This window comes from Lissotriton vulgaris, chromosome 9 (genome assembly GCF_964263255.1).
Source record: "Lissotriton vulgaris chromosome 9, aLisVul1.2, whole genome shotgun sequence".
Lineage (NCBI taxonomy): Eukaryota > Metazoa > Chordata > Amphibia > Caudata > Salamandridae > Lissotriton > Lissotriton vulgaris.
The window spans coordinates 545,453,836-545,466,621 of NC_141697.1; the positions used below are offsets into that span (position 1 = coordinate 545,453,836).

Consider the following 12,786-nt stretch of genomic DNA (forward strand, 5'->3'; position numbering starts at 1 on the left):
GAATTATTACGAAACATCGGAGCCCTCCCTACCCTGCAGCCTGCATTTGGAAAACAGTATTGAGACATCCTAAAAACTATCATGGTGTACCATTAACCTGATGTAACAGCACTGACACATTTGCAAAGCCCTTTCCATGATCCTCAATTGTAACTTACACCAGGCAGAGGTTTAACTAAGTTCGGGTATATCTCCAGGGCACTCATAAATCACATGTGAAAAAAACTTGCAGTGTGTGTTGGAATCTCCGGGCAGGAAATATCTCAAAATCTAGTATGCAAGACAACTTCCAAAGGGATTTAAAGCAAATCCCTCTATCTAGTAAGATAGTTTATGAATTGTGAACATGTCTGCCGATAGATTTGCTGAACCTGCAGGATCAGAGTTTCAAATCGCAAAGGGGATAACTCAGCTTTTCATCCTTTTGAGCATGATAATAGGAGGTCCATGGAGTCTAGTAATAATAACACTTGTAGGGGCATATTATCAAGGGGGTTTATCTCCGCTTTTTTGGCTTTAGAAGCCAAGAAAGCGGAGATAAAATTATCTCCCTATTACCTAGCTGTCGCTAACACCAGCGACAGCTAGTAGGAGATAGCGACCATCTTGGGCCCCACTTTGCATGTCAGTGATATTTATCACTAATGACATGCAAAGTGGGCGTGCCAAGATGTTAGCGACTGGAAACAGTCGCTAACATCGCTATCTCCTATTACCAACTTTTAGAGATATTCGCGCTAAGCGCGAATATCTCCAAAAGCTAACACCTGCCCTGAGCAGTTCTTAGCCATGTTATCCAATGGGAGGTGGATAACATGGCCAAGAGCATTAGCTCGGTAATGCATGAATATGGCTGACTTTTCAGCGATATTCATGCATTGCGGCCGATTTTCATCGCATTTGCGATAAACCTTGGTAATACCAAGGTTTATTTGCGATAAAAATCGCCCCAGCTTAGCGGTAAATTTTTGTCTCTAAACAAGCAATAGCGATAATTATCGCTATTGCTTGGTAATATGCCCCGTAATTTGCTGCTTCCAGGTAATTCCCTCATAACGTGCTCAACAAGCTCCATGTATTGCATCTGCATACCCCACTCGGTTATCTAAATCTTGTTTAGAAAATGGTCCAAGTATTTAGTCTATGCAAAGGCCCAGATTTACAAGTAGGTTGGGTCGCATTTTCCTTACTTTTTTTTTTTACGCAACCCAACACAACCCGACGCAAAGCTTTCTGCTGTGATTCATAAACCAGTGCAAGCCACAATTTTTTGTTGCTTTGTAACCCAAAATAACACAACCCAAATCTACGCACTGCCTTGCGTTACTTTGCATCAAGAGGGCATTCCATGAGTGGTGCCTGGGCGTTCCTGTGCACCCACCCATTGGTTTTGATGGGCTGTATGATGGAACAACGCGTGCAACTTTCACACATGCCTTTACTTCGCCGGCTGCACAACGCATGCGTCATTACCACACATGCATATACAACGAACATTTGTACGCATGCCTTTTCCACGTACATTTAATTGTAAAGGCATGGTTAGTAAAAACATGTGCATTGTACAAAATTGGCATGTGTGGTAAAGACCTATGCTTGATGATGGGGCATGCATGCAGTTGGGACGCACTGGCATGCTTTTGCCTGGTCCACGCTCTTCACTCAGAAAGCTTCCAACAATTCAGTGCACTGGGGCAGACACAAAGTTTGACATTCATTTGAAGAGGAATCAATGGATCGGGCTCCATCTTGAAATGAAAAGTCCATTTCCACAAAAAGGTGCTGCATTATTTATTTTTTGGTTGCTTCATAGCTGAAGTGGGTTATTGAAACGGTGGCACTGCCAAAGTTGGCCAGCTTTCTCATGCAGGGGTAGGTAGAACACTGAACCCTAAAATCCTCCCCCTAGCTCTGAGCCCTGAAACTGCCCCAAGCTAGACCGGAACCCTAAAACAGACCTTTTTTGCTGTCATACAACCTTGGCGCACTCTCTGGGCAGCTGTCTTCCCTCTCTAGTCTCTACAGGTGGTTCTGGTCACTACAGATTGCTAGTCGCTGCACACTGCCCCGGTCACTGCTCTCACTCCAGACTGCGTTTCTCTCTCAGTGCTCCTCGCAGGTGTCCTCTCTGCCTTGCAAAGACATCTGCAGTGATTTTATGGCCCTGCGGCGGGTGTCACGTGACTCTTGAATCAAAAGTTACCAAAATGTATCTTCTCTAAATTTAATAGACAGTGGTATAGTTATAGGTTATAAGGCACCTAAGGAATAATCGCACATATATCAGTTCAGGATAGTATTGAGTTACGGTACTGTAAGGTGAGGGAAAGCCCCAACCTCCTCCGAAGTTGTGACCAAAGCCAACAAAGAAATACACAAAATCCCCAGCACACGACTGTAGTGTAATATTAAATGCCAGTAGTTGAAGTGAGCAAATTTGTATTTTTCAGTAAAACCAGCCCGCGCCAGACAACTAGATCAGTCTGTCCGGCCCTCAAGTACGAGAGGAATGTACAGACTGATCTAGTTGTGCACTTCGAAGCAAGGATACTAGACTCACTCACAGTCTAAAGTGTGTGGAATGGAATTATCACCACATGGAAAGTTGCTACCAATGACATTTAAGCCTTGAGAAAGTCTTGGGGCGACTTCCCAGTTTGTGCGACGAAACACGTGTTGGTTTATCAGAAAGAGAAGAATAAAATAAAGAGAAAATTACTGAAACTGTGTTTATAATTTGTGTATACTTGCACTGGTATTTAATATTAGTCTACAGATGTGTGCTGAGTTTTTGTGTATTCCTAAATCCGAAACTGCCCCTTTTCCTGTACCTGAGCCCTAGAATCCCCCCGGCGTGCCCCCTGACCCCCGCCTCCTGCCCAGCCCTGAACCATAAAACTGCAGTGGGTCACTGGCCTCATACATAGAATAATGCCTGTCCGTCCTTGGGAATTTCAAACTGGGCAGATACTACAGCTGCCTCTATTTGAAAATGAGCACCTCGCCCTCCCTTGAAGCGCTTTATCCTACCTCAGTCAATGTGCGCTTTTCTCCCGGTGCACCTCAGCATCCATTACAATGCAGTCATAACCACCCATCCTTTACAACGAACATGCCTTTTCCAAGCATGCCAGATTTCGTAGTAAAAGCATGGGTGGTAAAGGCATATTGGTGGTGATGGACATGTGTGGTAAAAGGCATGTTCATTGTAAGGAATGCGTGGTAATGGTCATGCGTGGTTATGACTGTCTTGCAATGGCTGCTTCTCATTTTCATGCAGATCCCTATATACAAAGAACTATAGACAGGGATTTGCTCCACAATCATACCTCTGCCTGAAGCAGGCGTAACTGGGAGAAATATTTGTACTTTTCCTCTTTGCAAATAGGCTGTATTCTGAGGCACACATATAAAGAAGACAATGCAGTGAAGGATACCTTTTGTGCAGGAAGGCACTCCTTCCTGCACAAAAACTATGCTGACTACAATGCACTATGGTTCAAGGGTGCCTGGGTTGGCGCGTGGCAGCCACAAATTTCCCAGCTCAGAAAGAGACCAGAACTGCCCCGGTTACTTACCGGTAATCTTCATTACTCCGAGTATAGTCTTCCTCGCCACATGAGTTACATAGTGAGCTTTAGCTCCACAACAGAACCCTCCAAAGCAAAAAGAAACCACCTCCCACCCCCTCCCAACATGGCCGACCAGTCCCACCTGACCTCTATAAGAGGCGGACCGGCCCAACCAACAGCCTGATCTACCAAGCAAACAATGAAGCCGATAGCCAGACAGGGAGGGGGGGAGGGAACTCATGTGGCGAGGAAGACTATACTCGGAGTAATGAAGATTACCGGTAAGTAACCGGGGCATTACCTCCTCGTAAGTCTTCCACGCCCCCTGAGTTACATAGTGAGCCAATACCCAAGCCAACAAGGCTTCATTGACCACCATAACAACAACACCACACGGTGATGCAGAGAAACCAACCCAAGGTTGGAGTATAATAAATGCAAAGAAAACAGGGATCACAGGAAACCTGAAATCAAGACCTAAAGGAAAAGTAGGCCAACCAGGAGTCGCAGCTCCTGCACTCAGAACGGCCCCAGCGAAGTCCCCCCGGGACTGATAGTGACCCATGCACAAGGTGGGGGACGACCATGTCGACGCCTGACACATCTCCACAGAGGAGACACCCACGAATGGGGATCAGGGCACAGAGCCACACCCCGTGGACCGACCCCGGACCCCCGCCGGAACCACCGAACCCAGCGAAGCGCAGGAAAAGATGACAGCCTGAGTAAGCCAAGCGAACCAAGGCGGAAAGAGAGGGCCAGAGGCCCGAACGAACCGGACCCAAACGACCCAACAGGCCATCCCACCGGGAAAGGGAAGACGTGCGGTCAAGAGAAACCAAAACCGCACACCGGACAACCAGCACGGACAAGAGAGGAACCTTGTCGGCAGGGAAAGGCGGTAAAGACACCACCCGAGCCCGGGACACCCGGGAAGGAACCCCGGGAAGGAAACGGGGAACAAGCCGGAGGAACAGCCAGTCCGACAAGACCCGCAAAATGGGAGGGGAGCGGAGGCACGACCCCCGCACGCCCATCCGCCCAGCAGACCCCACTGCCACCAGGAATAAAACCACCTCAAAGGTGATGAACCGCAAAGCCACCGAGGCCCGGGGCACAAAAGGGCGGACCCTGAAGAGCTCGTAGACCGAGAGAGAGAACCCACGGGGGAGACAGGCAGAGCGTCCGAGGGCGACGGAGAAACAAACTCCGGAGCCAAGCGAGCCACCAGGGAAACCAGCCCGTCGAACACCGGACTGTGGAAGGCCCGCAAGGCAGCCCATTGGGCCCACCGGGAAGAAGCGGCCACGCCCAAGGAAAAATCCCTCAGCCAGGAATCCAAGACCTGCAAGGGGTCCACGGAGGAGCGGTCAGTACCAAGCCGACCGCACCAAAGCCAGAGGGGAGCCCCTCGCCCGGCACAGTAAGAGAAAGTGGAAGACCAGTGGTAGCTCAGCAGCAAAACCACCGCCCCAGAAGATCAACCCTGAGCAAGCAGCGACCACCGCTCAAGAATCAGGCCTGCAGAGGGAGGCAGGCCAGCAGAAAGGGCCGGCCCATCCCCGCCTCCGGGTGCGGGGGACCCAACCCTGGAACGAGAAGAACCCTGTACGGCCAGTAGGCTCGAACCGCCCGCTCGCAAAAGGAGCGGGTACCAGGGGCGGCGGCCCCGCCGGGAACCTCAAACTGGAACGCTCCCCGAAGTTGCGAGACAATGCTCAGGGGTCAAGCCACTCAGCACTGTATCGTTCCAACAAAAGTCCATGCGCTGCCGAAGCGCCCAGGAGTACTCCGGCCCTGCCCAAGCGAATCCCGTAGCTCAGAGGGCACGGGGGAAACGCGAACCTCAGACCGAAAGGTCAAGCGACAGACAGGGCAACCACAAGGACGCGGGAGGAGAGAGCAGAATCCGGGCCGGAGGGCCGAGGCCCCCGCTGTGAACAGGGCCCCCGGAGGCAGACCGAGTCGAGGCCCCAGGCGCCGAAACACCACCGGGGTCAGGGCGAGACCAGGCAACGAAGGCTAGATCCGACCCAGTCAAACCGCCCTCACCCAGTCGGACCCCGGGGGAAAGATAGCCCGAAGGGACAAGACCGGTGACACCTACACCAGCAGGACGACCGACCCGACCAAGACCTGGGGACACCGAATGCACCGGTGCAACAGATGGCAGGCCAGGAGGATCGTTAGTGGGATCCAAAAACCCACGCCTCCCGAGGAGACTGCGGCCTAAACACAGCGCCCAAGACCACTCGTCCGAAGCACGAGGAGCCGCGCGATATTAAAGAAAATCACTGTTTGAAAATTTCTCACCTTGGGATACTTCTACAGCACTGGCAGGATTCGAACCCTGGCCTGTGAGGGCTGTCCCCACCAAAGGTACAAGCCTTACCTTTGAGCTATAGCTCCGTGGTTATATGGAACGCCTCACGTATTTGCGTGTCATCCGTGCGCAGGTGCCATGCTAATCATTCCAACTTCAGTAAATGTGCTGCTGAAGCGAGCACCATACGACCCCCGAAGGCGTACCAGCCCGAGACGGGATCCGAAGGGACCCCGACGGAGGAGAGACACCGCCTGACGTGCAGTCCACGAAAAAGAAGAGGCCGAGAGGAATCACCCCTCCCGACAGGGAGCGACAAGACCCACACCCGGCGAAGAACATCCACCAGGTGGGTCAGGAGCACAGCTCCCACCCCCGGGCCGGAAGGCAAGGCCAACGGAAGTACCCGCAACTGAGAGAGGGAACCCCCACTCGCCGGCCGGCCCCACAGGCCGACCCCAGGTGTCCGGAAAACCCAACAGGCGAGACCAAGGACGGGACGCAATGGAGGCCACAGACCCCCCCCAAACTCCCCCCCCCCCGGGAACCCCCAGGAGAGAGAGGGCCGAAAGCCAGAACCTAGGGGCGACAAAAGGAAGGGAGCGGCAATCCCAGTACCAGACCGGGGAGAGCCGAAACTCGGGCCCGGATCCACAGGCGGACGGGGAGTCCGCAGGAAGGCCGCGTCCGGGGGAGCGGGCCCCAATGAAAAGCCGTCACCGTCGACAAGGACGCAGCCAGACCAGACGGCCGTGTCTTCTCTGTATCCTTCCCCAGCTTTGCGGCCATCTGAGTGGCAAAGGTGACAAAGTCCACCTCCCCAACGCCCAGCACAATGGACGCAGGCAGAGGCCGGGGGACCGGAGACATGCGCAGAGAACGCACCCCGAGAAACCCCGGGAATACCCCCGCCGCCGGGAGAGGGAAATCCACGCCCTAACGCGGGACCTCCCTGCGTAGGGGCCATGCCGAACTGCACAGAAGCGCAATATGCCACAAACAGAGCACACAACACACCGGCAAGGGCCTAAGGCGCTCGCACAAAAGCTGTTGTGGACCCCCACCTGACTAACTCCCTGGGGCGCCCAACCCCGGACACCCCTGAAGCACGGAGGGGGCCGATGCGGAGAAAAAGCAAGCAAATGCCCAGAGCCGCAGAACGAGACTCCAGGTTGGGTAGGCACCGAGGCATAGAAATACCAGGACCGGGGACGCAACCGAGCCCCAAGACCCGCCGAGGCGGGGAACCGCTTATTGGGCCCGGGCCCGCCCGGGACCGCTGCACCAACCATCGGGCCACACTCCCACTGGACGAGAGGTAGACGAGGCGAGGAGGGGCCAAGGGCCCCCGCCGCGCAAGGCCCGAAGGGCTAGCCTCGCCCAACAGGGAGACCCCGTAGACGGAGACAGAAGGGTCCCAAGGAGACCAGAAGGCACAGCCACCCGGCCTCTCAAACTCACTCGAGTCCGGAGCAACCTGACGGCCCAGGGCGAGCCAGGGCGTCAGAATGGGAAAACCGACAAAAGGGATCTGACCCCACGTCGTGCCGCGCACCCCTAGGTCGCGCCAGTGTACCACAGAGAAGCTGGACATGACACATTGGTCAAGGTACACAAGGAAATTAAGTAATTAGCTCAGAATTACAGGATGTGCAGTCGACCCTGAGGAACCGTAAAGTCCCAGTAAATGGCAAACAACCACCACAAACAACACGAACACTACACATTGTGTTGCCTGCGACAGCCAGACAATACCGGGCCGGACACCAAAACATTAGTGAAACTGCAAGTACATCGTGTGAAAATGGTTTTATGAAAACCAATCAACTGCTCCAGGTGAGGCTCGAACTCACAACCTCGCGCCAGTGACGCAGTCAAGGATATCAAAAAAAGCCTTCCCGCGGAATGAACCCCTGACCCTTCGAGGAGGAGACAGACGCGCCCTGCACGCAGCGTCCAAATCTGCTGGGGAATGCCGCCAGACCGATGAAAGACATCATCGGGCCAAACCCCGCCCCCGAGGGGCGGTGGGCGTTCGGAGTCAACACCAGCTCCGCAAACCGCCGCGGCCCGTAGGGCCAAATGATACGAAGGGAGGCGGCGGCGCACAGCGCCGCGGAGAGAGCATCCGGACCCGGACAGCGGAGCCCCCGAGGACTCGCCGACAGGCAAGGTAGGCCTGTAGTGAGAAGGAAGGAAACTCGAAAACCGGGACGGGTAGATTCCCAACACATCGCCCTGAACCTCTGTGAGGGAGCGTTAGCGACTCACTGCCTCGAGGCCGGGTAACACACGCTGTGTGTTCACTGATTTCACCCGCCACGCCGAAGCGCTGCTGCTCCAGGCACGGCCCCCAGCACGTCGCGCTCTACCCCTGTGAAAGCCCAGAGCCGGCAATTGCAGCCAGCGCACACGCTGGAAAGAAGGTAGAGCGCAACACCCGGCGGAAAGCCAGGCACGAGGTCAGAACTATAGTTGCACGAAACACAGTCGGGAGAGGCGGAAACTGACATGACTAGCCAGCCCTCCTTCGTAGACCCTCAAATGCAACAGCATATCCCCTCAAATCATCCACATACCGCAGTAAGAATACATGTCAAGTTACACAAGGTCGTGATATACCAACTGCATGCAGACAGGGGAGCAGCTCGAGCCCAGGGGAACAAGATACACATGGGCTTCTGCTGCGTTGGACCCAACCGCCCACATAGTGGCCAGGGCCCATCCGTAACGACCTGGGGATACACTGGAATGACCAAACACCCCACATCCCCGGCCGCCCCCCCCCCCCCCCTGTAACCCCTGGCACGCTAGAGCAGCACCTAACCGGCCCCATAGGACCGGGGGAAGGAAGAGGGGGGGGATTTTTTAGGCCTAAGGCACCAGGGACCGCTAGAGCAGGTCCTCCACCCTAAACCCCAAGGGCCAGCTTACGCCGGCCCATCTTACCTGAACAGCGCCTCTGGAGAGTATCGCGCAGAACAAAAAAAACAGGCTGTTGGTTGGGCCCGTCCGCCTCTTATAGAGGTCAGGTGGGACTGGTCGGCCATGTTGGGAGGGGGTGGGAGGTGGTTTCTTTTTGCTTTGGAGGGTTCTGTTGTGGAGCTAAAGCTCACTATGTAACTCATGTGGCGAGGAAGACTTACGAGGAGGTAATGCTCCATATCTAAGTAGATATGACGAAGCTCTGCTCTTTCCCGTTCTTGCAATGCAGCACGTGTCTAAAATGAGCCGCTAAGGTATCATTGAGTCAAGCACATAACCTGAGAAAACTGTGTTAACTATAACTCTGAGGCTGCAGCTTTTTCCTAATAAATGTAGATTTTACACACTTTCCTCACATTCCACCATCTGCTGCATAATTTGCACATTTCTACAAAATAATTTAATTTTCATCTCAGTGCGACAAATTGTATTAAAATGGGTGCAGGTGTGCCTGGCACTTTGCAAAAGTTATCTGTTGATTTTTCAGCGGCAAGTTGCGGGATTGAGAAATTGAAGGTGACAAATTTGCTCGGATAGAGTTCAAATTCCTAAACGATGGACCCGGGGAGGACTTTACTCTGCACCAACAAACAAAAAACGATAGTACATACATCTAATTGATAGAAGGTGGAAATAAAGATGTCATTTTTACCGAATAATATTGTGTTTTACAATTCATACAAAATCATGTTCACATTTCAGACACTTACCATAAATCAGCAATTATTTCAAAAAAGCACTCAGACTTTAGAAGTTAGAAGTGTTTTAGTGTCTGAAGTTTTAAATCCTATCTCATGGTGAAACAAAACTGTAATGAATAAAGAAATATACACTGTGCTATTCTTCTGGTACTTTTCCTAAAGTAGGACTGACACACCTGCTGGTATGAAACCTGCTACTTGTTCACCGGCTCTCCTCTCTAGTAATAGAAAATATACTTTTAAACCTAAGAATTGAGCTATGCGAAAGCAGTTTTCGTAGACAGCTAAAGACATGGCTGTTTGTACACCTTAGTTTAGGATGGGACTTGATATGGCCACATGTCACTGCAGGTCTGGCACTTTGTAACCTTATCTCCTAGAGCCATCTCTCAGTGCGGGGACAACACCAGTGGTGTAACCATGCGGTCTATAAGTTAATTAAATAAATAAATAGATACTTGGCAGAATTCATTTTGAAACAAGAGGAAATCAACAACAAATATACACAATTATACACATTTTCCAATTACTTTAACAATAATGCCAATTGTATTTTTTTTTTAACTGTATTAGCAGGAGAAGCCGAAGAGAATTAACCAATACTAGGGATTGCCTCATATTTTTGGTCTGCTTCATTCACACTCTGTATGTTACAAGGCCTTAGTGCAGTGAGTCACCCTTTTCCTCAAGATATCATTCTGGAGGGCGTGGCCCGCCAAGATGGCTGAGTGGACGTGACGCGCGGAATCTCCGCTGCCCAAGCTGGGGAAGTTAACGCATTGCCTCGCCTGACGGCATCATTTTCACCCTAAATGTAGTCAGAGAGTGTGGGAATGACAGCCATTCCCCATGGCTAGATTCCACAGTTAAAACCCTTCGGATGGTGACTGATAAGACAAGGAAAAAAATGGCGGTGTGATGGCTTCACCGCAAAGCCTGCGTCGGTGTCTAATGGAAAACCCACGGCCACACCAGGATTACATCCCACCAGTAATGTAGCCTCCTCTGGCCTCATTCCGGAGATAGGGAGAGACACCCGCGAGCCCTGAGGAGCTCTGGTAAGTGAGGCATCACAGCCCTGAACCCCCGCAATTCCAACAGCAGTGATTGCCCATCTGAAGGGACCAGCGTGCGACCGTCCTGCATTGCGGATGTACTGGCCCATGGCCAGGGTTTGAACTGTTAGTTCATGGGGACTCCCCCGTCCTCTCAATAAGTGTCTTTTGAGCCAGTGTCTACTACACCATGGAGGCCTCATGATTTTCTTTCCTGAATTTATCATGGTGACCCGTGAAGGCAACATTATTCAGATTGTGAGTAAGGGTCTTCCATGGCCCCCAAAGGCCAAACCCACACCGTGTGGGCAACACGCGAGAGAGGATCCTTGGGGCCAAAGCAGTGAAGCCCTTAAAATGTGAACCATACTTTCTGGTGCTATGATTGCTCTGATGCCTGACCCACTATGGCAGGGCCGAAAGAAGCAGAACAGCTTCCATTATATACTCTACTTTACCCATGGGCCTCTCACTGGAATATACTCTACAACAAGAGGCAGAGGTCATACCTACACAGCACCGATCACCCTGTTGGTGATACTGAAGAAGTTCAATGTGAGCTGTGGGGGCATCAGGGGTCTACTGAGATAGTCACAGGCTGCTTAGCTTCTCTGCGTACAGTGCCTAACTACCACTGCTCCTATGACTCTTCCCAGGGGTGACTTTGACCCAACGCTCTGGATTAAGAGTTGGTGAGAGACTGGAAACACACACCAGCTATCTGCACAAAGACCCTCTTCCAGGACAGAGGAGACCTGTTACTCAGATTTAGATGGAAGTAAATTTAACGCTGAGCAGCGTGGAGTGGCCGTTGGCCAACTCATGGCTATACAGTCAATTTGCCAATAGGCATATAGCATTGTTCCCACCCTGACATATTGCTCTAAGTGTGGCTGTATGCATCATTGTTCTTTGCTTTCCTTATATTATCCCTGTGCCCCTGTTAAAGACTCACACTACAGTGGACACTGCACCTTCTCTCACTCTCACTACTCGACAGTAACTATTGGTAAATTCTGTTGTGTTTATGCCTCAAAAGAAGCAACAGCTCAAGACAGTTTTCAGTTATTCCATGCCGGTAGAGACTCAAGACTCCTCGCCTGTGACACCCACGTTTGACACCATGTCTCCCACTAAGGAAGACCTGCTTGTATCCCTGCATGATTTTAAAAAGGAACTCTAAGGGGAGCTGAAGGTGGATTTTGACTCTTCCATAGAGACTCTCAAGACTGATCTTAACAGTAAACTCACCTCTCTGCAACACAATGTGGATTCAGTGGGCACCAGAGTAGTGGACCTTGATACTAAGGCGCTAGACCTAGAACCATGCACAGGCCAGATAGAGAGCCTATCCCGATCCCTTCACTCACAGCTACAGGCACCTCTTCTGAAATGTGAAGATCTCGTAAATAGATCATGACGTGAGAACATACAAACCAAAGACCTGGAAGAAGGGAAGGAAGAACCTGACTTAGAAGCCTTTGTAACAGGTTTATTTTGGAGCTAAGCTGAAGCACATCAATGAAGGTCAAAATAGAAAGGGTTAATTGAGTGGGTCTGCATGCATCTGGTTAGAGAAAGTGCCAGAGGGATGTACTGGCTAAAATACTTTACTTCATGGTAAAAGAAGCTGTCCTACAGACAGCCCGAAAGATGGAAACAATCACATTCCAGGGGCTCCCTCTTTCAGACATTGCCCCTGCGATGCTAGCTTGACCTCAACAATTTTGTCCAGTGACTAATAAATTGATATGAGAATACATTAAATATCGCTGGACTGACCCTTTTGGATTTGGCCTTTGATTTGCACAACAGATCACACCATATCACATACCTGGATGAGGCTATGTCTCCTCTAGATATTCCTCCTCCCGAGATCGCCCCACTGCCCGAAAAATATCACAGGACCTCAAGAAGCAGCACTAATGAATTCCAAACCACAGGCCTCTGACTTTCTCAACTTCATCCTGGCCAACACATGACACACTAACCTACTGGGATTAAATGTCAGCATTTCAAAACCACTTCCCTCTAAATGACTTTGCAGGAATACTGATAATGGGTAGATAGGTTTATGGAACATGCACGATACGTAGGGTCTTTCGAGAATAGCCCTCTCTTTGGCAGAAACTTCTGTGGTATGATCCTGT

General features: G+C 51.3%; 1 protein-coding gene and 1 pseudogene across 1 annotated transcript in view; both read right to left on the reverse strand.

The window, feature by feature from the left end:
- The window catches only part of LOC147691749 (solute carrier family 22 member 20-like), a 262,080-nt gene that overhangs the window by 203,920 nt on the left and 45,374 nt on the right, over positions 1–12,786 (reverse strand). The gene's annotated exons all lie outside the window — the stretch shown is intronic.
- LOC147691750 (U6 spliceosomal RNA) lies at positions 5,984–6,079 on the reverse strand (annotated as a pseudogene).